The following is a 26,151-nucleotide window of genomic DNA, read 5'->3' on the forward strand; positions in this document are numbered from 1 at the left end:
GCCATGGCTTGCCTTTTACTTTAGCGATTGGCATAGACATTGGTCTTTGATATCATGAAAGCTCTTTGAGGGCAGGGACACATCTTATCCTGTTATCCCTAGATCATCACTCAGTGCCTTGCCCAGATGAAAGATCAGTAAGTATTTGTTTGTGAAGTGGCCCATCTGTGCCATATGCTTTCACAAAGTGAAGATTATGAACAGAGAAGAGGCATAGTGTGACAACAGGCGGGCAAGATGGAATAGATAACAGATCTAGGAACACGAGAGAGAAAAGTCAGCTAGCTACACCATTCACTCTCTTTCCTCTAAGATGTATTTGTGAGTTGATCTCAAGTCAGTAATGACACTTAAGGCCCTGAGAATCAAAGTGAGGGCCTCACTGTGCCGCTGGAAGAATGCTGGTTTCAGACTGAGTGTCTGCCCACCTGACTTTCAGAGGGCATCTAACTGCCATGCACCTTATCCTCCTCACCTGCAAAATAGAGATGAAGTACATGCCTTCCCTTTGCACCGGCTTGTTGTCAGAACTCATGAGGTCACCAGGAAAGTGATCTGGAAGCTCAGAGTTCTTTTTCTCATTATTGTATCAGCATCACCTGGGAGGTGGTTAGAAATGCAGGACCTCAGGCCCCACCCTAGACCTCCCGAATCCGAATGTGCATTTTAACAAGGTCTGCAAGCAGTTTTCATGCACGTGAACCATTTCAGAAAGTACTACTCTCAGGGGCTAGAGACTATAATATACAATTGTTCATGAGGTCTGATGTGTATGTGTTGAGGAAAATGGATGTGGACTCGGTCCTGGTGACTGAGCATTGGAAGGGAAGCCAGATTTTGAACAGAAGGGGGCTCACACCCAGCCACTGAACTGGTGAGGCAGGAAACAAGGAACCTCTTCTGTTACATATAAAATGGTAGGCGTGCTGATCCCTCTGACATGTGTTCCCTTGACGCCAACTTTGCTAAGTTCTTTTCCCTGTCCTTTTCTCTCATCAAAACTTATCTGTATTGTGTTGTTCTTTCTCAACAATCCTTGCCTCATGAGAGTTAGGTAATATAAACTAAAGACTTAGTATTAGGTAGTATCTCAGAAATTTGCATGATGTGAAAGATCTTCCTGAGATAGTATTTTCATCCCAAGAGTTAGGTGGGTAGTAGAAAATTTAGAGTGCCAAGGAAGACCCAAAGGGCTCATTAAACAATACCATGTTGAGGATTGTGACTGTTAATGACCAGAACTTTGTGTATCCCAGAGCGGTAGGATGAGGGTAGGACTAGTGGATTTGCATTCATAGAGGGCGATAAGTTATTGAGAAGTGACTAGAGGAAGTTTGGAAATGATCATGATCATTAGAGTGACTATGCATTATACCCTTACTGTGTGCTGGGCAGTCTGCTGGACATTAGACCTTTGAAAATATTATCCCATTTCATCCACGCTTTAACTCTATAATCCTTATTTTATAAGCATAGCAGCTGAGGTTATAGAACTTGCACAAGGTCACACAGCTAGTGTCCAGTGGAACCAAAATTGGAACTCAAATTGGATGGATGGCAGGGCTAAAAAAGTACCTCTGGATATCTAATTTTTGATGCCATAAGCACACATATAAGAAAAATTAGAAGGACTGTGAGGATAAAAAATTCCCCCCCTCCGTACTTTATTTCTGTGTGAGACAATAATATTTCATAGTGGGAGTCAAGATTTTGGATAGTAACTAGGATACCCTTTAAATTTTATCCTTGAGTTTGTACTTGCAAAATGAAACCCCAAAGTATTACCACTTTCATCAAAACTTTTGTTTTGTCTTTTGCTGAATCACAAATAGTTCTTGTATGAAGACGTCATGAGGGTTAATTGAGTCTGACCTGGAAGAAAATACCTACATGTTTATATGAAAAGGTAAGAAGTTTTGTATTCATAAAATTCTATCTTGTAGAACAAATTGTATGTTCTATCCTTTATATGTTTTAACAGCGGATTCTAAAGGACAAATAATTTTAAAGATTTTTGATCTTACAGAGTTAAGAAAGGATAGAGCACTAGTGTATACCTTTTAACAATCTTTTGGGAAAATTACAATTTTATGCTCTTGTGTAGATATACACACATTCTAAAAGATACAGGATATGACAATTTTAATTTCAGAAGACCAAGACTTTGGAATGCTATATTAATATATTCCATAATAACAGTCCTTGAATTTACTCTCCTTGGTTTCTAGGAGTTCCAGTGTTAGGGGCTGAAACACACATGATGTTCTTCCCAACCATCTGGAAACACAGATGTTTAACTGCTATCTAATAGGGGTCACTTAAAAAAATAAGTGGGCCAGAGCAACAGAAAACTTGCAAATATAATATTAGTGCATCTGTTCTAAGGACAACATGTAATTCTCTCTAGCTATATGCTACAAGGAAGGCAGAGAAGATTTAAATTTATAGGCGAAGCAGGAATATCTCAAAGAGTTAGGAGTCGTGGATTTGATGTCAGCCACTGCTTCAAACACAACCTCCACTGTCTATGGGAATTTATATAGGTAATTTAACCCCTAGTTATCCAATAAAATAGTGACAGGAATGGCATCTGTACAATGTGGAAAGGATTACTGGGAGAATTGGATGGAAGGATGCATGGTAAGCTTTAGCACGGGACCTGGCGTGTTATAGTTAAGAGAAAGCTGCTTTTACTGAAAACTGACAAAGGTTACATCTGATTATTTACAACAAGGAAAGGAATTCTGACTTCAGCTCAGCTCTGGATGGAAACTGGGTGAATTAGCATTAGAATGATTGGAAAATGCTTTAGAACTTGGCCATTCTCAGCCCCTTTCTATTTCTGCTCAATTACTAAGAACTGTGGCTTTTTACGGGGTCCTGTGAATTTCTTAAGGCTCAAAAGGCAACAGTGGGGACTTCTGAAAGAAAAGGGAGTTCTGTAGATTTATTTTTTGTATTTGTGCCAAGCCCTTTAAGATGCCCTATAATTCCACCAAGAAGATTTTCGAAAGTTCTACCAGCTTGGAGAATCTGAAAACCAATGTCTAGAGGATGATGGGAAATTTGATAACTAGACCAATGTGTAGTGGATCATGTTCCTGAAAGATCAGCAAAATCTTGGATCAGGCTGTGGTCTATATTTCTGTTCTTCATTGAAATCTTTCTGCTTTAAAGGCCAGCAATGGTCTTCACTAGGAAGTGATAGAGTACTCTGTGGGAAAATGATAAATCACACACAAACCTTTTCATCTTTATATAATTATGGCTTAAATTTTATTGTTTATGCATAACAACATGGATGAAATTGTGTCTTCTCAGCAGCTGGTTTGAGGATTTTTTTTTAACTGAAGAAATGTGGCCTTTGCTGAGAAGTTACATTCAACCGGCTATGGGGTTGGAGCAAGTGTGGGGCCGGGACAAGTTTTCACGCAGAAGAAGGAAGTGACTTTACATTTATAAGAATCAGAAGTTGGAGTCGAGGCAAGGGGCCAAGAGAGATTGAGAAGCCACAGGGTGGGGGTGGGATGAGAAAGAGGGAAACCCACTGGGTACTTCGAAAAGAGCCTGGATAGGAGAGACTGTCTTGTGGGGACCTTTTTTTTTGAGATCATCACTGTGGGCTCTGAGGTAGAAGCATCCTCTTTGCCTCACTGAAAAACTTCCACAGAATTTACATTGCTCCCCAGTGCTCACAGTTTAAGCAGATTCTTTTTTGGAGAACACAAAAAGCTACTTACTGAGGCTGCCTCAAAGTAGACGTGAGGGGAAAATGGAGCCTGTGTGGGAGGAAAGCGACATATGGTGCCCATAAGTGGCACATGCTAATTGTGGAGAAACGAGAAAATATGGGTGAGCAAAAGAAAAGAAAGGAATCGTCCAGATTTATACCATCCCGAGACAGCTATTCTTAATGTGTTGATGGCTTCTGGTCCTTGTTCTAGATTATTGTGCACATTTGTGTTGTTCTATTATACTTTTCTTAAAAGAAAGTGCGATCCATGCAGTAAATACTGCCTTCCAACCTTTTTCATGTGTCTAACAATATGCTGAGGCCATCCCTCTAACAGCAGGGTGTTTCTGGTGGAGGCATGTAGAATACTCATGTGAGAAGTACTGGTTTCCTGCCTGCTGCTCTCACCGTTACTGGTCTCATCTTATCCTGATGGCTAAATCCTAAACAGGTATCTGTTTATTTATATTTAATTTATCCTTCAGATAAATTTTCCCTTCTCTGCTTCTTCCTCTCACACTTACATTCATCTGTCCGTCAATAAATAGTTGCTGTCTGAATCTGCTTGGGCTACTGTAGCAAAATACCAGGCTGGGGGACTTAAAATGCAGATATTTATTTCCCAGTCTTGGAGACTGGCAAGTTCTAAAGAAAGAAAGGTAGTGGCAGCTTCAGTTCCCAGTGAGAGTTTCCTTCCAGACTTGCAGACAGCTGACCTCTCTCTGTGTCCTCACATGACAGAAAGAGAGAGAGAGAGAGAGAAAGCCAGCTCTTGTCTCTTTCCCTCTTTCTCTAAGGAAGGCCCTAAAGACCTCATCAGACCTAATTAACTCCCAAAGGACTCACCTCCCCATAATATCACATTGAGGGGTAGAGTTCCAACACGTGATTTGTGGGGTAGACACAAAACACTTAGATCCTAACAACTGGTGAATGTTTCCTCAGTGATGGGCCCTGGTTGAGGTTCTGGAGATACAGATTTGTTGACCTCCTTATGGAAGACACAGGCTATGAATCAAATGTGGAAAGAATAATTTAGGGAAGTCATGCAAGGAAGTCATACTGGAGCTGGGATGTGAAGGATGAACAGGAAATAATTAGGGGAAGACAGAAAAGAAGAGGATCTCAGGGAGAAAGAATAGTAGGTGTAGAGACTTGGAGACAGGAAGGAAAATTCTAGAACAAAGGACTGAATGAAGATGAGTATTATGAAAGGAGACATGGCCAAGAGGTTGCCAAGAACGGCTGATTCAAAAGGCTCTAGTATTTCCAGGCCTTATTTTAAATAAAATTGCCCTTAAGAAATGTTATATCACATTTAATTGTATTGCATTTGAAATATTCCATTGAGTTAGGTTATTCCAATGAGAAAATTTAAATAGAAAACTACCAGACTATGGATATGGTAAGGAGGAGGCTGAGTAAACCTGAATGAATCTTCAAGAACATATAAGAAATCCCACTTTAACAGTATTTGGGACTCCTTTAACAGCCCATAACTAAAAGCTCATCTGGGTTGGTCTTAAAAGAGATACGCCCATTCCTAGTGAACAAACCAGCAGTGTAACTAGATGGGCTTAGTCATATTCGGTAGGTTCTTCCAAAGGACCATTTCATTAGTCACTAATCCTGGGCCCAGTCTTTTCTCAGCCAGCAAAGTATGGCATCCACAGAGCAAAACAATGTGGATGAAAAGCAAGAATGCTATTGCTCAGTTAACAGAACTCCATGATATTGTTGGACAAGGCCCAGAATTAAAACACAATTTCATGAACACTTCAGTGATTTTCTTGCCATGCTGACAATACCGGTGAGAATTCTAAGTATTATTTGTTGCTCAAATGTAGTATTTGGCAATCACTTTGCTTTGGCTTGGGAGGCCACTAGCCCACATTAGAGCGTTTGTGTGAATAGGAAAATGGCATCCCCTACGGCAGATGCTTGACTTAGTGATGTTAGAGGGCGTCTGTGTGAATTAGGAAAAGGTAAACCTCCCTTTGCCCTCATCAGTGTAAGTCACACCAGGAAGTGCAGCATGGTCAGGGGACTGCTGGGAGGACTGGGGCTTTACTTGCCCCCCTGGAACCTGGGTGTCAGGCACAACCAACAAGAACACACCAATGATTTTGCTTTAATCTCATTTTGATGTAAATAATGGCTATGAGGTTGCTGGCCTCATCTTTACTTTGGTGATTTTTTAAAGCAAAAGTGAGGTGCACCTGGGTGGCTTGGTGGGTTAAGGCCTCTGCCTTGAGCTCGGGTTGTGATCACAGGGTCCTGGGATCGAGCCCTGGGTTGGGCTCTCTGCTCCTCGGAGAGCCTGCCTCTCTGCCTCTCTCTGCCTGCCTCTCTGCTTACTTGTGATCCCTGTCTGTCAAATAAATAAATACATAAAATCTTTAAAAAAAATAAAGAAAAAGTGAAAAAAAAGGCAAAACAAACAAACAACAAACAAAAAACCCCAGGCTTAAAAACCACCATTTTTCTTTTATTTGAGGTCCCAATATTTGACCCAGTACATTACCTGTCCTTATTGTCATACTGAGGACAATTGATCACATTGCATGAATAATTTCTTACTTCCACAGGAAAGTCAGCAGACTTGACCCATTTTTACTTATGATGAAGGAGACCATTAATTTTCAAGATTGCTCTTTTCTTACAGTGCTGAGTTACACTATGCTCAAAGCATAACTTTGCTTTACAGATGCTTTTCTGGCTTTTATCTTTCCATTTATCTTTCCATTCTAGTGGTCTAGAAGGACCCCTATTTATGGCTCTTTATTGATGCTTCTAGGAAACTGGTAGCAATCTAAAGGGAATATACTAATACTATAGTAAATGGAATTGATTCTCTAATTTCCCTTTCTATTTTTTCCATTGTTAGAGTATAAGAAAACAACCGATTTCTGTTCAATTTTTGATCCTGCCACATTGATTTTGTATCCTGCCACATTATTGAATTGCTGTATAAGTTCTAGTAGTTTGGGTGTGGAGTCTTTTGGGTTTTCCATATAAAGTATCATGTCATCTGCAAAGCACCAAGAACCATAAGATACCTGGGAATAAACCTAACCAAAGAGGTAAAGGATCTGTACTCAAGGAACTACAGAACACTCATGAAAGAAATTGAAGAAGACACAAAAAGATGGAAAAGCATTCCATGCTCATGGATCAGAAGAATAAACATTGTTAAAATTCTATACTGCCTAGAGCAATCTATACTTTCAATGCTATCCTGATCAAAATTCCACCAGCTGAGTAGGGAGCCTGACAATGGACTTGATCCCAGGATCCTGGGATCATGACCTGAACTGAAGGCAAATTCTTAACCCACTGAGCCACCCAGGCACCCCTTTGAAATTGTTTTTTAAAATGATTTTAATGGCTACAGAACCAACAGGGAAAAACCCAAATGGTTTCCTCAGCAAGTTCTCCTCTCAAACCACTGTGCCCAGGGAAAATTATTATGACAACAGGGGAAAATAGGGCAGTTCAACTGAATCCATTTTCTCTTCTTCTGAATTGTCCTTCTCAAGTATACAACCTTTGTGCCAAATATCGACTCTATTTAGGCCAATCATTAAATCGAGCTTAGCACCAAATTTACAACTTTTCAAGAACACGACGTGAGCAGGTTCTGGACAGTTGGAAGATGTGCATATGAGCAGGAAACTTCTAGACACCCCCAATTTCATTAGTCTTCCCAAGGGCTTCTTTTGTGCTCTCTGATGTGACTTGCATCATTCTTTAGTAATTTAAGGGTATGTTCCTTCTCTCTTTCTAACACTGCCTTTCCACTTAGAGATGATCTTTTTCTCTCACATCCATTTTCAAGATAAACAAAAAGAGATTTCTCTCTCACAGTGTGCCAAGCTTTGCTGGCAGTCAAAACAAAGAGAGAAAGAAAGAAAAAAAGAAATACAAAAATTATATAAAGGAGGAGGGGCGACACGTAGGAAGCCAAGAGCATGGGCATCGGGACGTGGTTGAGGAGAGGTACACATGCCAGGCGAGCTCAGGGGCTTGACACAGAATAGGGTTCATCAATAATTTCACCCCACAAATACCCAATCTACCTTGTTCTGGAAATGGTGACTGTTGAGGCCACACCGACAAGATATCCTACAGCCAGGAGCTGTCTTCTGTGAATTTATTTTCCTTCTAGTTAAATGGCAAGTAAAGCAGGTTGGGTTTAGGAAATTTGGGGTTTTGTCTCAGCTCTGCCATTAACTTGTGTTTTAGTCAACTATTGCCTTAATTACGCTGCAAAACAAATCACCCCGAATCTCAGGGACATGCAACCATAAGCATTCATTTCTGGGTCCCTGGACTGTGGCTTGGCGGGCGCAGCCCTGCTTCTAGCTGTGAGTCTGTGGGTCAGCTGGGGTGGCCCTGCTCGAGGCTGTCAGTCAAAGTGAGGCTGACTCCGGGGTCTCTCATGCTGGGGTCAAGCGGAAGGGACGGCCGCTCTTCCGGGCATAATCATGTCATATAGGAGCTCAGAAGATCCTGAAGGGCTGATGGGAACACACCATTCCTCGCATGGCCTATGCCCGGAACTGTCACCTTTCTTCCTCCACTGGTCAAATTAAGTCATCTGGTTGAACCTAACATCAAAGAAGGTGGGGGGCTGGGTGGCTCAGTGGGTTAAGCCTCTGCCTTCGGCTCAGGTCATGATCTCAGGGTCCTGGGATCAGGCCCTGATTCGGGCTCTCTGCTCTGCAGGGAGCCTGCTTCCTCCTCTCTCTCTCTCTCTCTCTCTGCCTGCCTCTCTGCCTACTTGTGATCTCTGTCAAGTAAATAAATAAAATCTTAAAAAAAAAAAAAAAAGAAGGGGGTGGGGTGAGGGGAGACTACCTCTCCCTTGGAGTGGGGAGAGGAGTGACTACTGGCTGAACAAGAGAATTTGCCCTAACTTGATTTCAGGTGTAGCAACTGTATCTCTTCTTAAGGTTTATGGAATGGGGCTTTGGACCACATAGGCAGGGAGAAATAGATCTTGCCAAAGATCAGGTGAGGTAACAATAGTTATTAACTACCTTTATAAAAGTCAAAAGTAAATATACTTAGTGATCTCCACAAAAATCATAATTTAGGTTGGGTATATTATGTTTTAAAGATTTATTTATCTATTTTAGAAAGAGAGAGCATGAGTGAGGAAGAGGGAAAAAGAATCTCGAGCTGATGCCACACTGTGGGCAGAACCCCATGCAGGACTCAATCTCATGGCCCTGAGGTCACTACCTAAGCTGAAATCAAGAGTCAGTGGCTTATCTGACTGTACCACCCACCTGCCCCAGGTTGAGTATACTGTTAAATATCAGAATGTCAATGAGAAAGTTGCCACTGGCTTTTGACCTCTTGAATGTTTCTGTTCCAGCCCACTGGAGAAGTAGCCTTATGGAAGCAAAGGAGCAAAGCTTACCAGGTTACCCAGTAGCAATCTCCCACGTCCACCCCAGGGTTTCTGATAGATCAGGGATCAGGGATCAGCGAACCATGGCCCGTAGGCGAAATCTATTTTTGTACAGACCAAATCTGTAACCCAAGGATGGTTTTCAAATTTTTCAATGCTTTCATTTAAAAAAGAAAATAATATTCTGTAATGTGTGAAAATAAATAAGATACAAATTTCAGTTAAAGAAAAAATCCTTCTTAAAACCTCATCATGTTCCTCCATGTTTGTATTAACCCCACTTCTGGACTATAAGAGCGGAGTTGAGGACTAAGGGGAGAGACTGCAGGGCCAGGAAAGCTCAATATATTTACTCTATGTATACTGGCTTCCGACCAGGAACATTTGCCAGCTCCTGAACTCAACAATTCACCCAAATATAAGATATGGACATTGTATGTGTTTCTTAGAGGGTTTGAGGCCTAACTGTTCTGTACCATGAGACAGAGAGGGGAACACAGTATCTGATGGGTCCCTGTGCCTCCCCTAAATCAGGATCACCCTGAGAAAGGCGGGAAGCTCAAAGGCAGGGATCCCTGACTCTCCCTTAGCACAGAGGGAGAGGGCAACTCGGATCTGCCCACCTCTGTAATGAAGAAAGAAATACTGTTTTTTTGGCTGCCGGGGCAAAATTCTGTATTTTCCTCCTTGGGTGTTTCTTGACCCTGGCTGGGTTCAGTATCCAGCTACTCAATGGCCCATAGAGCACGCCTCCATGACGTCCCTGTCTATGTTTCCTATGGCATCATGAGTGATGCCAGAAACGGCTCCTGAAGTCTCCCCCTGGACACTGATTTACATTTCATGCTGGTCAATGCTGACAATTTATCTCCTATTGTTTTTCACACACATTTTTCTAAACCTCCGTAAGCTTAGATTTGGATTTAATTTTTGTTTTATAAAAACAAATGTCATCCCACAAGGGGAGATAGCTTTTGTTATAAACACACACGTGTCGGACTGTAAAACTTAATGAAATTCACAACCGAACATTATAATAAAATGGCCTCGGGACAGAAACAGTCTGATCAGCCTCCAGTGAGTCACAGATGATCGGCTGGAATCGCACACAGGTGGCTGAGGGCACAAGGCCGCTGGCGTCTTGCCTCACAGCACACAGGGGACGTGCATTTTATGACCCAACTCTGCGTGCCCTGTCGTGCTTTATTGTTTGCATATTTCTGTTGAAACCTGCCCTGGCAATGTAGCTGTGGAGAAATTACAGTCTGCAAAACCACACTCATTAGGAGAAGTAAGCAAATATTTCATTGCCCGAGAAAGGACCAATTGATTTGCAAAGCGGCGTCCAGATGAGGTAACTCAAGTTTTGGGGGCCCTGACTGAGATTTGCAACTTTGAAAAGGAGCATAAAAGAATGACTCCCCTTCCTCCTTCCTTGTCTTTAAGTCTTTTGGGGGTAATCCTGTGGGAGAATGGGAAGTATTTTCTGTAATTTGGGTGACATGCTTTATTGAGTTGGACAGAATCATTGAGAAAGTGGACATGACTTTCAGTTAATGACATAGAAATATCTGAGTGGCTTTGGGGAGTAGCAGTATGGAGAGAGCTTCCCAATCTTTCATTCCAAAATTAAATCATGAGCTCTATTACAACTGTTGGGAGGTGTTGCAAGCTTGCTGAAATGATCTGGGGGCCCATTTACAGTACTTGGTTGTGTACCCATGCTGAGCTAGCTGATGGTGGGGGGGTGGGGGGAGGGGGTGAGAGGAGTACATTCTAAGAAAAATAATGCAGACCTTATCGGGAGATTGACTGATGTTACAAGGGAAATGTATGGGACCATCAGCAACATGAGGCTAATAATGCAGAAAAAGCTACCCAGTGTGAAAATAAATGCATAAATACTATTGCATTATTTTGAGAACAAGTAAATCACCTAGGTTTTTGGAATCTTAAAAATGGTGGTACCACTACCACCAGTAACCACTTCTAAGGGTATCTTCCACCCTTTTCTGGATGATATTTAGATGACAGAATGGTTAAGAGCAGGCTCGGGAACCAGACCACCAGGGACTAAATCCTGGTCTGCTCTGTAAGAGCTCTGTGACCTTGGGAGATTTTTCTAGGATCTCTGTGCCTCTGTCTCCTTTGCAGAAAGAGATAAGAATAGCAACTACCCGAAAGGTTACTTTGCTGATAACAGTAAGTTCATCCATGAGAAGAATTTCACACCATGCCTTGCACATAGGGAGTACTTCACTGATATTAGCTGTTATTATTGTAATTATTTGGTGTATATGTTTGTACATCCACTTAGGACTCTACAATCAAAAAGGTATTTAAGAAGAAAGAGGGATGAGAACTAACATTTATAGCATACCATGGGCTAGGTCTTAGCTCATGACTTTCTGTTTATTGTCTTTTCTGCTTCTTCTAATGGTCTTACAGTGGTACAGATGAGAAAATATATTCTAAAAAGGCAATGAACTCAGAAAGTGCCCATCAACTATATGTAGGAAGAGTTAGTGTCAGCCACTCACTGATCTATGCCTGGGTAAAGAGCTTGAGCTTGGAGTTTAATTCCTGCCTCTGTCTCTTACTAACTGGTCTCAGAGAGTTTAACCTCTTTAAACTTCGTTTGCTCCCTACAAAAAGTGAATAATGATAGAAAGTATATCACAGGTACACCGTAAATATGAATACCCGCCAGTGTACAGCACAGTATATGGGACTTGAAAGATAACGATCAGTGGCCACTAACCACAGGAGATGCGCATGTCTGTTGGGTCTGTATTTCCTCATCAGAACACTTATGATGTGGTTAGCCCATCCATTGTCACTATACCAGTGTGACTTGTAGGATAGTGGTTACCCAAAGTAGAGTAATTACCATGTGTCCTCAATTTCTGGGACAAGGCTTTTAGCTCACATCGGGTGATCAATAAATACACAAAATGGTTGTTGAATAGCTAAATAAATCCATTTCTTATATTTAAATTACTCATTCTTGGGTTTTCTTTGAGGGTATGAAAAAAGGCAGCATACATACAGTGGAATATTATTCGTCCTTAACAGAGAAGGAAATCCTGCCACCCAAGGCTTCAGGGACTAATCTGGAGGACCTCGTGCTAAGTGGGAAAATCAGTCACAGAAAGATAAACACTGTAACGCTTAGATGTAGTATCTCAAATACAAATACTTATAAGATGTATTTAAAATCATCACACTCATAGAAGCAGAGAGTAGAATGGTGGTCTCCAGGGGCCATGGGGAGGAGGAAATGGGGTAGAACTTTTCAATAGGTAGAAAGTTATAGTTATACAAAGTCACCCAGTTCTAGAGATCTGCTGTACAACATTGTGCCTACAGTTAATAATGGTATTACACACTTAAAAATTTGTTAAGAGGGTAGATCTCATGTTAAGTGTTCTTACCACAGTATCATACACACACACGAAAGAACTGAAATTTTTGAAATAGTTCCCATTAATTTCAAGGAAACGTCACCCAAGAAAATTTTTCTTAAATTTTAAATTAAATTTAATTTAATTTAAAAATTTTCTTAAATTTTTCTCCTTCCTTAATTTGGCTTGAAGAACTGACATTTATGGATGATCCTAATAAGTCTTGCTGCTCTTTGCAGAAAGAGGGATGGTGATAGGAACAAAAAGTCATGGCCTGCCTGGCACTTCAAGACTGCTTAGTGACACGGCACCATCACTACCAAAGTGCTACCACCATTAGCTCATTCTCTGTGCAGCAAATGATACCCAGACCTTTCCAACAAAGTCCTCTTTAACCCTCCCATCAACTCTTCGAACAAGAATTCTCATTTCTCTTTTCTCAGTGAAAAAGAACTCATGTTCAGAGAGTTCAAGTGACTTGCCCAGGGTTACACAGCAGGACTGTGTCAGGGGCATGGTGGGGATGTCACTCTGTCTGACTCCAGAACCCTTGTACACTTGCTGTCTCTCTCTAGTCTCCCAATTCTGCGACGGATTTATTGAGTATCTACCACTAAGTAAGTAGGTATGTTTAAAGAGGTTAGAACAGTGTCAGGCACAGAATAAGTGCAGTGTGTTTGGTAAATCAGTAAATATGTAAGTTCTGGGCTCAATTGGAATAGAGCAAGGAGCAAAGCACATCACGGTCCCTGCTCTTGGGGACTATGATGGGGGAGATGACAATGAGCATAATAAGTGCGCAGTAGAGTACGGCAGAAGGTCGGAAATGCTATGGGAGAACTCAAGCCCCTCTGGGAGATCCAGCAGGAATGTTCCTAGGGCTGGCTGGTTGCAGTATTCAGTGTGGTGGTCAGGGCAGGACTCAAGGAGAAGGTTCATGAAAGAAGGTCCCCTGTCTGAGGGAAGGTATCCAACAGGGAACAGCCAGAGCAAGTGCCTGCGGGTGACTGAGGAACTGGAAGGAGGCCAGGGGGTCTGGGCTGGAAGAAGCCAGGCTAAAGTGGCGGGACATGGGGGTGCCTGGGTGACTCAGTGGGTTAAAGCCTCTGCCTTCTGCTCAGGTCATGATCCCAGGGTTCTGGGATCGAGCCCCACATTGGGCTCTCTGCTCTGCAGGGAGCCTGTTTCTTCCTCTCTCTCTCTCTCTCTCCGCCTGCCTCTCTACCTACTTGTGATCTCTGTCTGTCAAATAAATAAATAAAATCTTAAAAAAATAAAATAAAATAAAGTGGCGGGACATGGAATTAGGAGGAGGAGGGGGTGAGAGGCGGTAGACACTGTAGGATAGTCCAGTCCAGGCTGCTTGGCTTAGCATCCCACCATCTGACCCCTACCGGCTGGTCTATTATTTGCAATTCTTGCTTGGGGACATTTAGAAGGTCTCAATAGCCACTTCCACAGTTTGACACCTGTGGGGGAGGGGCGGAGAGGGTTGGATAGAAGGCACAGGCGCCGGCTGGTCAGCAGGGTCTGCTCAACCCAGGAACATGAGATCCGGCAAAGGGCAAAGGTGATGTGGGTGACTGCAAACCTACAGCATCTGTCCGCCCCGCACAGATAAAGGGACGGAAAGGGTCTGAAAAAAAAAATGCAACAGAAGGAAAGGCTCTCTGGGAAGAATAAAAGGCTGAGCAACACCAAGATTGGTAAATAGGAGTGTATGTGTGTGTGTGTGTGTGTGTGTGTGTGTATGTGTGTGTGTGTATTTAATTCAAATGAATCACTGTAGTAACGGCCTGCCATGAGCAAGTCACGACAGAGAACCCAAGACAACTCTGTGACATGGAACAAAGTTTCAGGCATCTTGAAACACTAGAAAAGGCATTGACATTTGGAGTCAAGAGCAAAGATGGGCAAACTTTTTCTGTGAAGGGCCAGAGAGTAAGTTGGGCTCTGTGGGCCCTCTGTGGCCTCTGTTGTAACTACTTAACTCAGCTGAGGTAGCAGGAAAGCAGTGGCAGACAAAGGATTCACAAGGAGGTGAGGCTGTGTTCCAAAAACTTTATTTATAAAAATTGCGATAGTCCTGATTTGGCACATGGGCAGCACTTTGCTATGCCCTGAGCTAGGGACTTACATTACTGTTAGTTCTGCTCAAATGTCTCCTCGCTGAGGGTCTCTACCTGCTTCCAGGACCATGTTAAGTGCTCCGCCTACTAAGCCTAATAGAATTCTTACAGTACAAATATTAAGATCTCTAGTTTGCAGATGAAGAAAGAGAGGCTTTGTTCAGAGAGGGTCAGTAAATTAACTAGGGTCACACAGCGATGAAGGTGCAGAACTGAAAAGCCAGTCGTGGGACACGATTCCTCATGACGTGTTCTCTCTGTCAGAACACACAGAACCTCACAGAAAAGCCACGCAGATAGTAATCGGATGTTTAGCCCTTTGTACCAGGCACGAAAAACCAAAGAAAATGAAGCTGAGATTTCAGTCACCATGTATTGTAACAGTCACAATGTCCATTTTACTTCTGGGAAAGGAGAAACAACAACAAAAAAAGTTATGTTTCTACTTTGCCTTCTTTGGCATGTGTGTGAACTTCCCTCCAGAGATTTCAAAGCTGCTTGGCTCTGAGGTTCTGCATTTCTCTTGGAAACAATCTGTGCCTTTATGAATGCCAGAGGGGGCTTCTGGGCGGCAGAGGGATGGATCAAGGAACTCTGCCCTTGTCCTGAGCGACAGACGGACAGACTTGAGAAGGAAGGGGGGTAGGGAGTGAAGTGCAAAATTACTCCTTAAGTCCTGTGAACACTTCAGACTTGTACAGAAATAAGGCCACTGCCACGTCCTTCTCCCTGTGCTCTGAGAACATCAGCCTTCTCTCTATCCACAGATTACATGCCAAGCTCTGTCCTGAATCATGGCCTCTGCTTGGAATGCTCACATGCCTGGTGTCTCTTGAGACTCAGATCTTGGACTCAGTCCTTTCATCTTCAGAGGAACTTTCCAGAGCTCCTAGTCTCCATATGCCAGCCTCAGGACTTTATCACAGTAGCCTCTACATGTTCTTGTCTACTCATTCGTGTGCTTTAAATTTTCTGTTGATGAGATCACACACTCCATGGAAACCAAGATCTTGCCTATTTTGTTCATCACTGCCACCAGTTGCCTAAGCCAGTGTCTAGCACAGAGAGGGCATCTGGAGAATGTTTGTTAAATGAATATGTGATCGACAACAGTCACGAAGCAGCTACATGGAGTGTTTATTAACAGCCAACGCTGTCCTGAGCCTTCACACGCATTTTCTCACAATTCTTCTCAGCAACTCAGATTCCTCAAGGAATGCTGATTTGTCCCCATTTTACAGAGGGTAGAGTGGAGACCAGGAAAAGTGAGCCCTGCAGGCACACCGCGCCACAGCTATGATTTTCACTCAAGCCCATCTGACTGGGAAGCCCCCATTTGCAAGAGATGGGGAAACTGGAAGATGTGACCATGCCTATTCATGACCCTAAGGGATAATGACAATGTTCTCGCTAAGGGGCAAAGAACCAGGACAAGAAAGGTAACAGAACCACACCAGCCTCAGTTTCTCAGAGGACCTACGCATCAGTGGAGGCATTGTCATCTGTGTCCAATTCCAAGAAATGTTCAAGAAGGAAGAGCAGACCGACCGCCTGCACATTTCTGAGGGAGTCCATAGGAGGGCACCAGGGCATAGCTTGTTCTGGAACCCCGGCGAGGCGGCGCTGCTGTCATTTGGTCCGGCCACATTCTCAAGGTGAGTTATCAAAGAAACAACTTTCAGGGGGGAACTAGAAATCTCGCTGGGGAGCCCTACTCTCCACCCAACCTGGCATGTCTAAATCCTGCTTTGGGTGTGACAGTCGTCGCCTCCGCCTGGTTGGGGGCTGGATTAAGAAGTGACACTTAATAAAGGCGTCTCCAATTCCACCACTTCCATTTGGGCTTTTGGCACATTTGCTTCGAGTTTCCAGCTTTGATGTGGGGCCTCGTTCAGCCGGCTCTGGGGCTGGGGAGCAAAGCGGCTGCGAGCAGGAGGTAGGAGGGAGGCTTGGTGTTTGAACTGGCACAGTGATTGATTAACCCTTTCTGCAACTTCTCCGGTGAAAAATAGACGTCTCAGTGAAGCGGGCTCCAGATGGCCACAGGATGTAGGCTACATTTCCTGAGATGCTGATTTGGGGGGTTGTACGCCCTGTAACAGATTGAGTTTGACATGTAGCCATACGAACATGCGAACCCCGGGAAGACTGGTTTCCTGGAGGGTCTTGGAGGAGTTTGGGAGTGGAGATTTCCTTCTCTCAGCAAATTTCAGTCTCAGGGTAGCTCTGGTTCCCGCACGGCACACAGAGCAATCCAAAGAGAAGGGACAAAAATAAACTCTCAAGTAAAGCACGCATACAACCTATTTTGGTCTTGGTTCTTTGTTTTGCATTTTGTGGACTCCACTGTCAACTCCTAAGCCTTGAATACAACTGGGTTGGAAAGAAAGCAGAAAAAAAAAAAAAAAAGAAAGAAAGAAGGAAAGGAACCGAAGGAAGGAAGGAAGGAAAGAAGGAAGGACACGACAATACTGAATTTGGCCAACAGGCTTTCTAAAGAAGTTTGTGAAACACAACCCTGTTGCCATAACATTCAGTGAATAGAGCAGTATTTTCATTTTGGGAACATCATTTAATATTTTAAGGCAAGAGACACTTGCTCTTTTTCTCCCATTTATTGCATTATTCCAAACACACTTATTCTGGGGTAAAGTCAAAGGAAACCAGCTCTAGTCTCTTGCTTAAGTGAAAAAGAAGGGAGTGTTTACAAACATGTTTTTAATCAGCCTTGTTTCATTTTATTTATTGTTTTTGCCATTTACCAAACATGTTGCTAGTTCTTTCGAGGAAGAGAAAGTACCATGCGAAATGTGATTATGTTCTCTCTGTTGCTTTACCCACAGGTCCAGGCTTCACAGTTACCAGTTCTGAGAGTGGGGAGACTTGGTTACCTGCCATCGTGACACCCGTTTGGAACTCTGGAACTCTGGGACCCATCGCAGCCACCAGGCCAAGCTCCTCACCCAACCCTTGAAACCAAACCAAAAAGCAGAACAAATATGCCTTCCTCCACTTCTTAAACATGTTTGTAGTGGGAAACTGGATGCAAATGAACAGAATGGCTCAGTATGGATGTGGGCATATGTTTATTAAAAAAAAAAAAAAAAAAAGCCGGTAAGACAAGGCATTGGTTGGTTGCAGTAACTCAAGATGTGTTATTTGACCGAGCAGATTCAGCCTCAGCTATCAGATAGGTGAATTTTCGCCTGTGCATCATTTCTTCTGATTGGTGCTGGAGAGAAATTGTTATGTCTATTTGGCCGGGGCAAGCTTGCTTCGACGCTGTTAGAATGGGGCTCAGCATTATGTGGATTTAGGTTGCCGTTCCCCCATGTCTCACCCATGGCAGACATCACTAATCGATGATGGCACTCTTTCCCACTGAGTCCACGAGGCCTCAGAAGCCTGTCACTGTGAGGCACTGTGCAGTCAGTCAGACAGTGTTGGAACTGTTATCACATGAAAATCGACTGGGGCTAACTGCAGGTGACACAACAGTGTCTTGCATTTTTGACAGCCTTCCATTATCCCCCAATATTCCTCCTATTGTGCCCTCATGTAATTAACTCCCTTGAGTACAGGCTAAACCTAGCACTTCACTCTAACAAACAGAATATGGCAAAAGGGATGACGGGATGTCACGACCTCCTTTTGTCATGACAAAAGACTGTAACTTTCATCTGGCTGGCACTCTGCTCTTTCCCTCTCACTCTGAGGAAAGCAGTTGCCATTGTCTGAGTAGCACCATGGAGGGGCTCAAATGACAAGGAACTGGAGGAGGCCTCCCTGTGAGCTATTGGCTCACAGGGAACTAAGACCTGCAATCCAAAAGACAGTAAGTGACTGAATTTTGCAAAAAACCACGTGAGTCATCTGGAAAGTAGACATCTCCCTGGCAGAGCTTTGACATGACTGGAGGTTTCGGCAGATACCTTCAACACCATCAGAGGACTCAGATTTCTCACTTATGGCAATTATGAGGTGAAAAATGCGGTTGCTCTCAGGCTGTTGTTCAGTCCTGGGTTGATTTGTTACACAGCAAGAGATAGCTAATGCAGTAAGATTTTAGCAGACTCGAGGCAAGGAAGAAGGAAGGGATTGAGGGGACTTGTTCAAATAAGGAAACTGAGACTCTGAAAGGAAATTCAAATTTTTCTGGGATGGAAAATACCTAAAAACACATCACCCCTCAGTGTGGAGCTTCTTGGCCTTGGGGTGAATCTGTCACTCTTACCAAACATTTCCTGCTTGTTTAGTCCAAGTGTGTCCCCCCATGGGATCTTAGAGATACACAGAAGCAAGTCCTCCTCTCTGTCCTTAGATATTTCAGGGTTAGGACAGAGGTGCTAGAAGATAAGAATTTGAGGAGAAATCAGTGTACTGGACATACACTGTTTTCATCTGCTCAGCAACCCCACTTTGTTACTTTAACTTCAGTAAGCTGACTTTTCCTGACGAAACCACCCCAAACTCTCCTAGGCTATTCAATCTGGGTGGCGCTGACCCTATCTAAGGTCAGCTCTGATGCTGAGGTCGCTAACTTGGTAGAATAGAAGCTTAGAGACACTGATGACGATCTTTAGCTCTACTTGGGGAACATCAGTCTGGATCACACCAGATAGAGGAAAGCAAAGGCAACAAAAGAAAAGAGGTGCATCCCTGAAGAAACCCTTCCAGCACCTTTCTCCAACTATTCTTGGACTGTGGCTTTCAGTTCTACTAACTAATAAATCCCCACCTCCTTTTTTCTTCCTTAACCTTATGACTATTTGAACTGGGTTTCTGTAACTGGCAACCGAAATAATTCGGAATAATGCAACATGAAAGATGTGAAAACATAGGCATTTTAAAGAGCTAGTCCTGTAGAGGTGGCTTTGAGATGGGCCTGGACCAGCAGGAAGACAGGGTCATATGCAGGCTTCTAGGTTGCGGTGTCCTTTGGATAAAACTAAAATATTTTTTTTTAAAGGCATGGCTCCTAATATGAGTTCTAGAATGAACTCATTCTAGGTGAACTGCCTAGACTCACAGAGAAAATGAGACAGGATATTAATAATGTTTATTCATTCAGCAGTTATTTATTAAATATTGACTCTATGCCAGTAACTAGTGGGGCTCTGTGGACAGAGTGACAAAGTGCCTGTGCTTGTAGAATATGTGTATATGAGTGTCGAGTCAGTTTGGGAAGGTAGATGATAAATAAATCTATCAGTGTATGATAAGGCTGGTGGTGACAAGCATCAGGAGAGACTAAGGAAGTAAAGGCTAATAGCGATGATGGGGTAAGGAATGTGGGTGACACTGTAGATAGGGTGACCAGAAAAGACCTTATGGTAGCATGAACATGTGAGCAGATCCATGAATGAAATGTGGGATGATCCGTGCAGATATTTGGGGGAAGATATTTTAGGCAGAGGGAAGGGTAAGTACAGAGGCCCTGGGTTGGGGTAGAATATTTGGTATGCTTGGGGACAGCTGAAAGGCCAATGTATCAGGGAGATGTGTGAAAGGAGGAGGGGGAATAAGACAAGGTTGGGAGAGCCTGATCACATAGGACCTGCAGGCCATTATGAGGATGTCAGGTTTACACTGAAAGCAATGGGCAAAAAGAGGAGCACCATGCTCTGAATCACTAGGCTCTCTCTGGCTGCTTTATTAAAAAAGGACTGCCAGGCAAAAGAGGTGGAACAGAAGACCAATAAAGAAACTATTGCAACAGTCTTGGCAAGAACTGATGGTGATTAATACTGGGGTTGGATTCTAAATATATTTTGAAGGTAGAACCCATCAGATTTGCTGCACCTAAGAACTGAGTTATGTAGGAAGAATAAAGGGAAGGGTAGAGATGCTTTAAGTAAGACAGAAAAGACTGGAAGAGAAGAGTTTGGCTTGGACCTGCTCAGTGTATGGTACCTGTTGGATGCTAGAGTGATGGATTAGGTGGTGGGGGGTTGTGTAAGTCCAGAGTGCAAGGGGAGGCCTGGGGTGGAGAAATGCATTTGGGAGACACGGAGGACAGAGGTATTTAAAAGTGAGACTGGATGAAACCACCTAGGGAGTAAATATAGAAAGAGGACAAGAGAGATTCAATGGGCTCCTAAGATACTCTTTAGAGGTCATTAAGAAGGGGAAGTTGCTGGAAAAACAAGAGTGGGAAAGTTTAAGCCACGGGGCTAGGTAATCAACTATAAAGCAAAAGCACTAATCTTTGTGCTTCTGTTTTACCTACTATCACTTCCCTTTGACTTAGTATTGTACTTTCTCGTTAAATAGTAGGAAGGTCAGATTGTAAGCACACAGAATCACTATAGCAGTTTTCTTACTCAGAGAGAAATTTTTAATCAAGGCATAGGACACTGGCCTTAAAGAAGACACAGAGTTTCTATTGCAAAGAATTGTGAATGCAGCTTGAAGGGCTGGTGCTGGGAAAACTGAGGCAGGTTTCAAGGAATCATGTGAGGGGTCAAAGCCACAAAGAGACCCTCAGAGCTGGGTCAAGGAAACAACAGTCAAGAAACACATTAGATAAGGGTCTTGCAGTTCCAAGACCCTGAAGTAGAAGGTGGAAAGTCCAAATCCAAAGAAACCAACGAATACTTAGATTGTGAGCAGAGATGCCAGTTAAACAAATATGATGATAAAGTAATATCAAATAATTCATTAAATTACCTTTGGTATTTATGGGGTTTCATCTTGCCTTATTCATTTGACTTTCTTATCTTTCATTTGGAGAGAGAAACTACTAAAGCAGAACAAGTCTGAGGGTTTATAGGTGGGGGTACTTGGAAGTCCTTGGATAGAGAGAAAACTGACAGGAGAGAAAAGTAGCCATTGACACTGACAGGTGATTAACCAAGCAGGGCGTTGCTGTTGTCATTCACAGCGCTCTGCTACATCCAGGATTCACTGATGCCTGGACGCCTGGAAGCACATACAAGGCAGCATCTGTTCTTAACCTTTTCTGCGCCTTCTTTTGGTGCTTAGCAGCTTGTTGCTATGCAACGACCACGGGCTTTGAGTCAGCTAACTTAAACTTTTTTAAATTGGTTCAGACACATTTTATTCTGCATTTTGGAGCCTCCTTTTCCTCCACACAACTGGCAAATTTAAAAGATTGGCTTCATCACTCATTCACCTAGAATGACAATTTCCTCACCCATGAACAATGTAAATACCACCACCACCAACAATAACAACTAACATGGCAAAGTGCCTTCCATGCGTCAGGCACTGAGCTAATGCCTCATTTTATATTCACTGTCTCCCTGTTTTATAGAGAAACTGAGACCTAGTAGACTTAAGTGATATGCCTAGGTTCCTACAGCGAGTGAGTCTGAAAGCTTCAGTTAAACCTAGATCTTAGGCTGACATCCTGACAGTGTCAGAGGCATGTGGGGTGGGACTTCGGTAAGGGCTGGGTAAGTGCGGCTTGAAGGAGAGACTGCTTGACCTCGGGGATGGACGTAGATACTGAGCAAAACTGATGGCAGTGCTCGTTTGGACACATCTCATGAATTGTCTTCCATCTTTAGGTAGAATACCGCCTATCAAAATAAATGGCCTGATGACTTAGCTGGGTCGGGGGAATTAAGGTATGAGGTTCTTTCTGGCCTCAGGGTCTATAGCTTCAGTCCCCTAGAGAAGGGGAACTGTGTTCACCCATTTACTGAACACAGGTTAAGCTAAGTGGCTACTGAGCAATGTACTTCCCACGTGTGATTTTTAGTATCTTCTGAGTACAATTCAGTAGGGTAGATATTCGACCCCCTGTGTTACAGATGAAGAAACTTAGACTCAGCTGAGGAAACAGTGGGCAGTGTGAAAAGGGATGACGCCAGTTTGTTCCAGACTATGCCTGATTCCAAACCTTGTGCTCTTTCTCATATTCCTAGGGAAAATGTATTCTTCTTCCTGTCTCTAAAACCAGTACAAAACCAGATGTGTGTTTTCTTGCCACTTTATCTCTTCTGTAATAGTTTCCCTTTTCCTCCCCAATCCTCCAAAAAAGTTCTGGGGAGCAGACGAGGAGTGCAGGCCAATATTTCTTTCCTTCCCTCCTGTTTCCTCTCCTCTCTGAGTCTCTTCAGCACATTTGCAACTTGTCCTTACTCCCTTCCCCCAAAGTGAAAGTTGCTGTCTTTTGGTTAACTCAGAACTGCAGGGATAAATTCTTGGGAAAGTCATGTGCTTTTTATTATTATGTTGTTTATTCATGCACTTGAAACACATTTATATTGTTAGGCTATTCATGGAATAAAACATTTGGATGAAAAAAACAAACCAGCAAATTTGGAAGTCATCTTGAGGAAACAAAGAGAAGTCTCCTAGAGAGGAACACATTTAACTCTTCTTGTCTCATTTCCTAATTCAGGACTGCCACGGGTTGAAGGGACTCCCTGTTTCTCCCTGTGAACGTCATCATGGAGGAGACTTTGAGTCTCTTGTCAGCATTGCAAAGGAAACCAGGGGCTCAGAAATTACTGGAAACACATGCCAAGCAAGCAACATCGGTATCTATAACAAGCACCTCCAACTTCCCATCTCACAGTCCTCGTGGGGAGTTTATGTTTCTATGGAAGGTGGAAGTGGGGATCCAGTACCTCTAAAGTACGACGGTCAAGCACTCACTCTATAACCTTGCTACTCAAAGTGTGGTTCTGGGACTGGTAGCATTGGGCTATCTGGGAACTTGCCAGAAATTCATCATCTCAGATCCCACCATAATCCAAGTCAATCTGCATTTTCTAAGATTTCTGGGGGAAGTCTCCTGCATATTAAAGTTTGAGAAACACTGCTCTGCTAGGCATCTACTTAGATATTTCTCACCTTTAGGGAACAGGAATTCATGTCAGTGTTACTTATATGAGAAAACAAAAACTTAGGACCAAATCCTCACTAGTTGGGATCAGGGCCATCTTTGAACTCTATTTTGTCTGACTTCAAAGCTTGTCTATTTTCTGCTCTCTCGTATTACCTTCATTTTGTCCTAAAGCTTAGGTTTCAAGGTGCTGCTTTCATTTCAATGAGAGGAAACATGAGACCTGAATTTCCACAAGGGGAGACTCAGTGAAGCAAGAATTGGAGGCCCCAATAATGGTAGACCAGGGGAACCAACAGGCAAGTCAAATGAAGATAGGCTCTTGCAGGTGACGGTGACGAGGGTGTGACCTTCATGATATGGACTGCTCTCTGTGGGTACTTGGGCCACAGTAGTGTGCCCTGGAAATACGTCTATGCATGCTGCAGCTGCACAGCCTTATCTGACCTTTTCCTTCCTCCCCTGCCTTTGAATAAGTCCTAGGAAACTTAGAATTATTTTCCCCTTTCTAAGTTCTCTAACCTAAAGAATATAAACAATGACTTTGAGGGCTTAATTCAGCCCACAGATAGGCATTATTTGGCCTACATGATGTTGGCCCAGATAATGTTTTAAAATTCTTCTAAAAATTAAAGTACCAGCCAACACATTTAAAAACTTTTCATTAAAGTATAGCTTACACAGAAAAGCACATATGCAAGTGCCCGAGTCCATGAATTTTCATAAAGACCACACCTATGTCATTAGCACCAAGATCAAGATACAGAACATTACCAGCATCCTCAAGTTCTACTTATACTTTTTACACAAGGGAATCCAATAGCCTGACTTCTAATTGCATTGATTAGTTCACTTGTCGACATTCAAAAATTAGAAGGTTTAATATAAAAATCTGAGACTTCTGGCTTCTCTTGAAAAACTGAAGCACCCAGCTCCCACTTTCACAGAGAGACCAGCAATAAGCTGGAGATGAGGAGGGCCTGCTAGCTTTTTTTTTTTTTTTTAAGATTTTATTTATTCATTTATTTGACAGAGAGAGAGAGAGAGATCACAAGTAGGCAGAGAGTCAGGCAGAGAGAGAGGAGGAAGCAGGCTCCCCAGTGAACAGAGAGCCCGATGGGGGACTCGATCCCAGGACCCTGGGATCATGACCTGAGCTGAAGGCAGAGGCTTAACCCACTGAGCCACCCAGGTGCCCCAGGACTGCTGTCTTTAATAGTGTATGCCCTCTTCAGTTTTCCACACTCCCCATCTCTTCTTACCAGTCAACACTTAGAGCTAGTGGCAGTGGTCTTTAATCAATACACTTGCTGTCAAAAGTAGAATTAAGAATGAAAACGGAATTCTGTAAAAACATTTCTTATATTCTCTTCTTCCCTCATTTACATTATACACTGGACTCCTATAAGCACTTGAATTTGAGATCCCTGCTCTAAGCCTGAGGATTCCCCATATAATTGTCAACCTCAGAGGACAGCTCAAATGCTTCTTAAGAATGGTAGTTATGATGGAGCGCCATTAAAAAATTTTTAAAAATTATTCATTTAAGAGAGAGTGAGCAGGAGACACAGGAGGGTCAGAGGGATAAGCAGACTCCCTGCTGAGCGGGGAGCCCAACATGGGACTCTGTTCTGGGACTCTGGGATCGTGACATGAGCCAAAGAAGGACACTTAACCATCTGAGCCATCCAAGCGCCCCTGAAGTTATGACAATCCTTTGTTATCTTCCCAATTTGGCTTTCAAGGTGCTAAGTAACTGGTTAAATATTCTTGTTAAACTTAGTGTAAAGGGAAGAAGATTCAATTTACTAAAAGATTTTTTTTCTTTTCCTCTTTTTGGCATAGTTAGGTATTGTTGTAGGGGGTTTAGCATGGTACAATCAAACACAGGAAAGAAGGTGAGCACATAGCCTGGGCTAGGTTGGCAGGAATGGCCACATCCAGACCTGAGTTCTGAGGGCTGCTCTCCCACTGTGCAGAAGTAGACATCTCCTCCTGCAAAATTTCCACCCAATTTATAGGTTAGAGAAAAAATGTTCTCACAGAATAGGTGCTGCTCTGGATAAGGGCAAGAGAAGGGAAAGTAAATGAGGAATAGGGGAGGAGCCCTCCATTAAGGAAAGAGTATAAACACCAATAACAATTGTATCGTTTCCAAATTGGAAGGGTGGGCTGTGAGGACACAGAGCCAGGGTGAACATGCAACCCCTTTCTCAAGGCCTTACTTCTCTCCTCTGTTGAGAATCCATTCGCAGCTTAAGAAAAGCATACTGACTCCAGCGAAAGAGAGTGCTGTATCCCTTGCCAGATAACACAGGTATGAAATGAACCTGTGAGGTGATAATGGGTTGAATAATAAGTTTAAGAAGAATTTTAATGAATGATTGTAGACTAGTAACGGGAAGTTACAGGCCAGCGATGTTAGCCTTGAAGTTGACAATGAGGAAACTTTCCCTCCCTAAAAGTTCCCAGGTACTGAGAGCTTCAATTTGAGGCTGGATACCTTCATCAAATGGTAATGGAAAAACCAGATATCCATACACAAAATATGGAGATTGGACCTTTATCTTACATGATAGACAAAAACCAATTAAAAAGGGATTAAAGATTCAAGCATAAGAATTGAAATTGTGCAACTACTAGAAGAA

General features: G+C 42.9%; 1 long non-coding RNA gene across 5 annotated transcripts; it reads left to right on the forward strand.

Moving 5' to 3' along the window:
- The first annotated feature begins 600 nt into the window (after positions 1-600).
- On the forward strand, positions 601-17,804 carry LOC116579636. Of its 5 annotated transcripts, none has more exons than XR_004281356.1 (4): positions 607-917; positions 1,833-1,906; positions 4,071-4,184; positions 17,529-17,804. It is a non-coding gene; the product is annotated as an uncharacterized LOC116579636 (long non-coding RNA). The 5 variants fall into 5 exon arrangements; XR_004281354.1 differs by lacking the exon at positions 17,529-17,804 and adding an exon at positions 6,621-6,735 and having other exon boundaries at positions 4,055-4,184; XR_004281353.1 differs by lacking the exon at positions 17,529-17,804 and adding an exon at positions 6,621-6,735.
- Positions 17,805-26,151: the final 8,347 nt, after the last annotated feature.

Source organism: Mustela erminea, chromosome 1 (assembly GCF_009829155.1).
Source record: "Mustela erminea isolate mMusErm1 chromosome 1, mMusErm1.Pri, whole genome shotgun sequence".
Taxonomy (NCBI): Eukaryota; Metazoa; Chordata; class Mammalia; order Carnivora; family Mustelidae; genus Mustela; species Mustela erminea.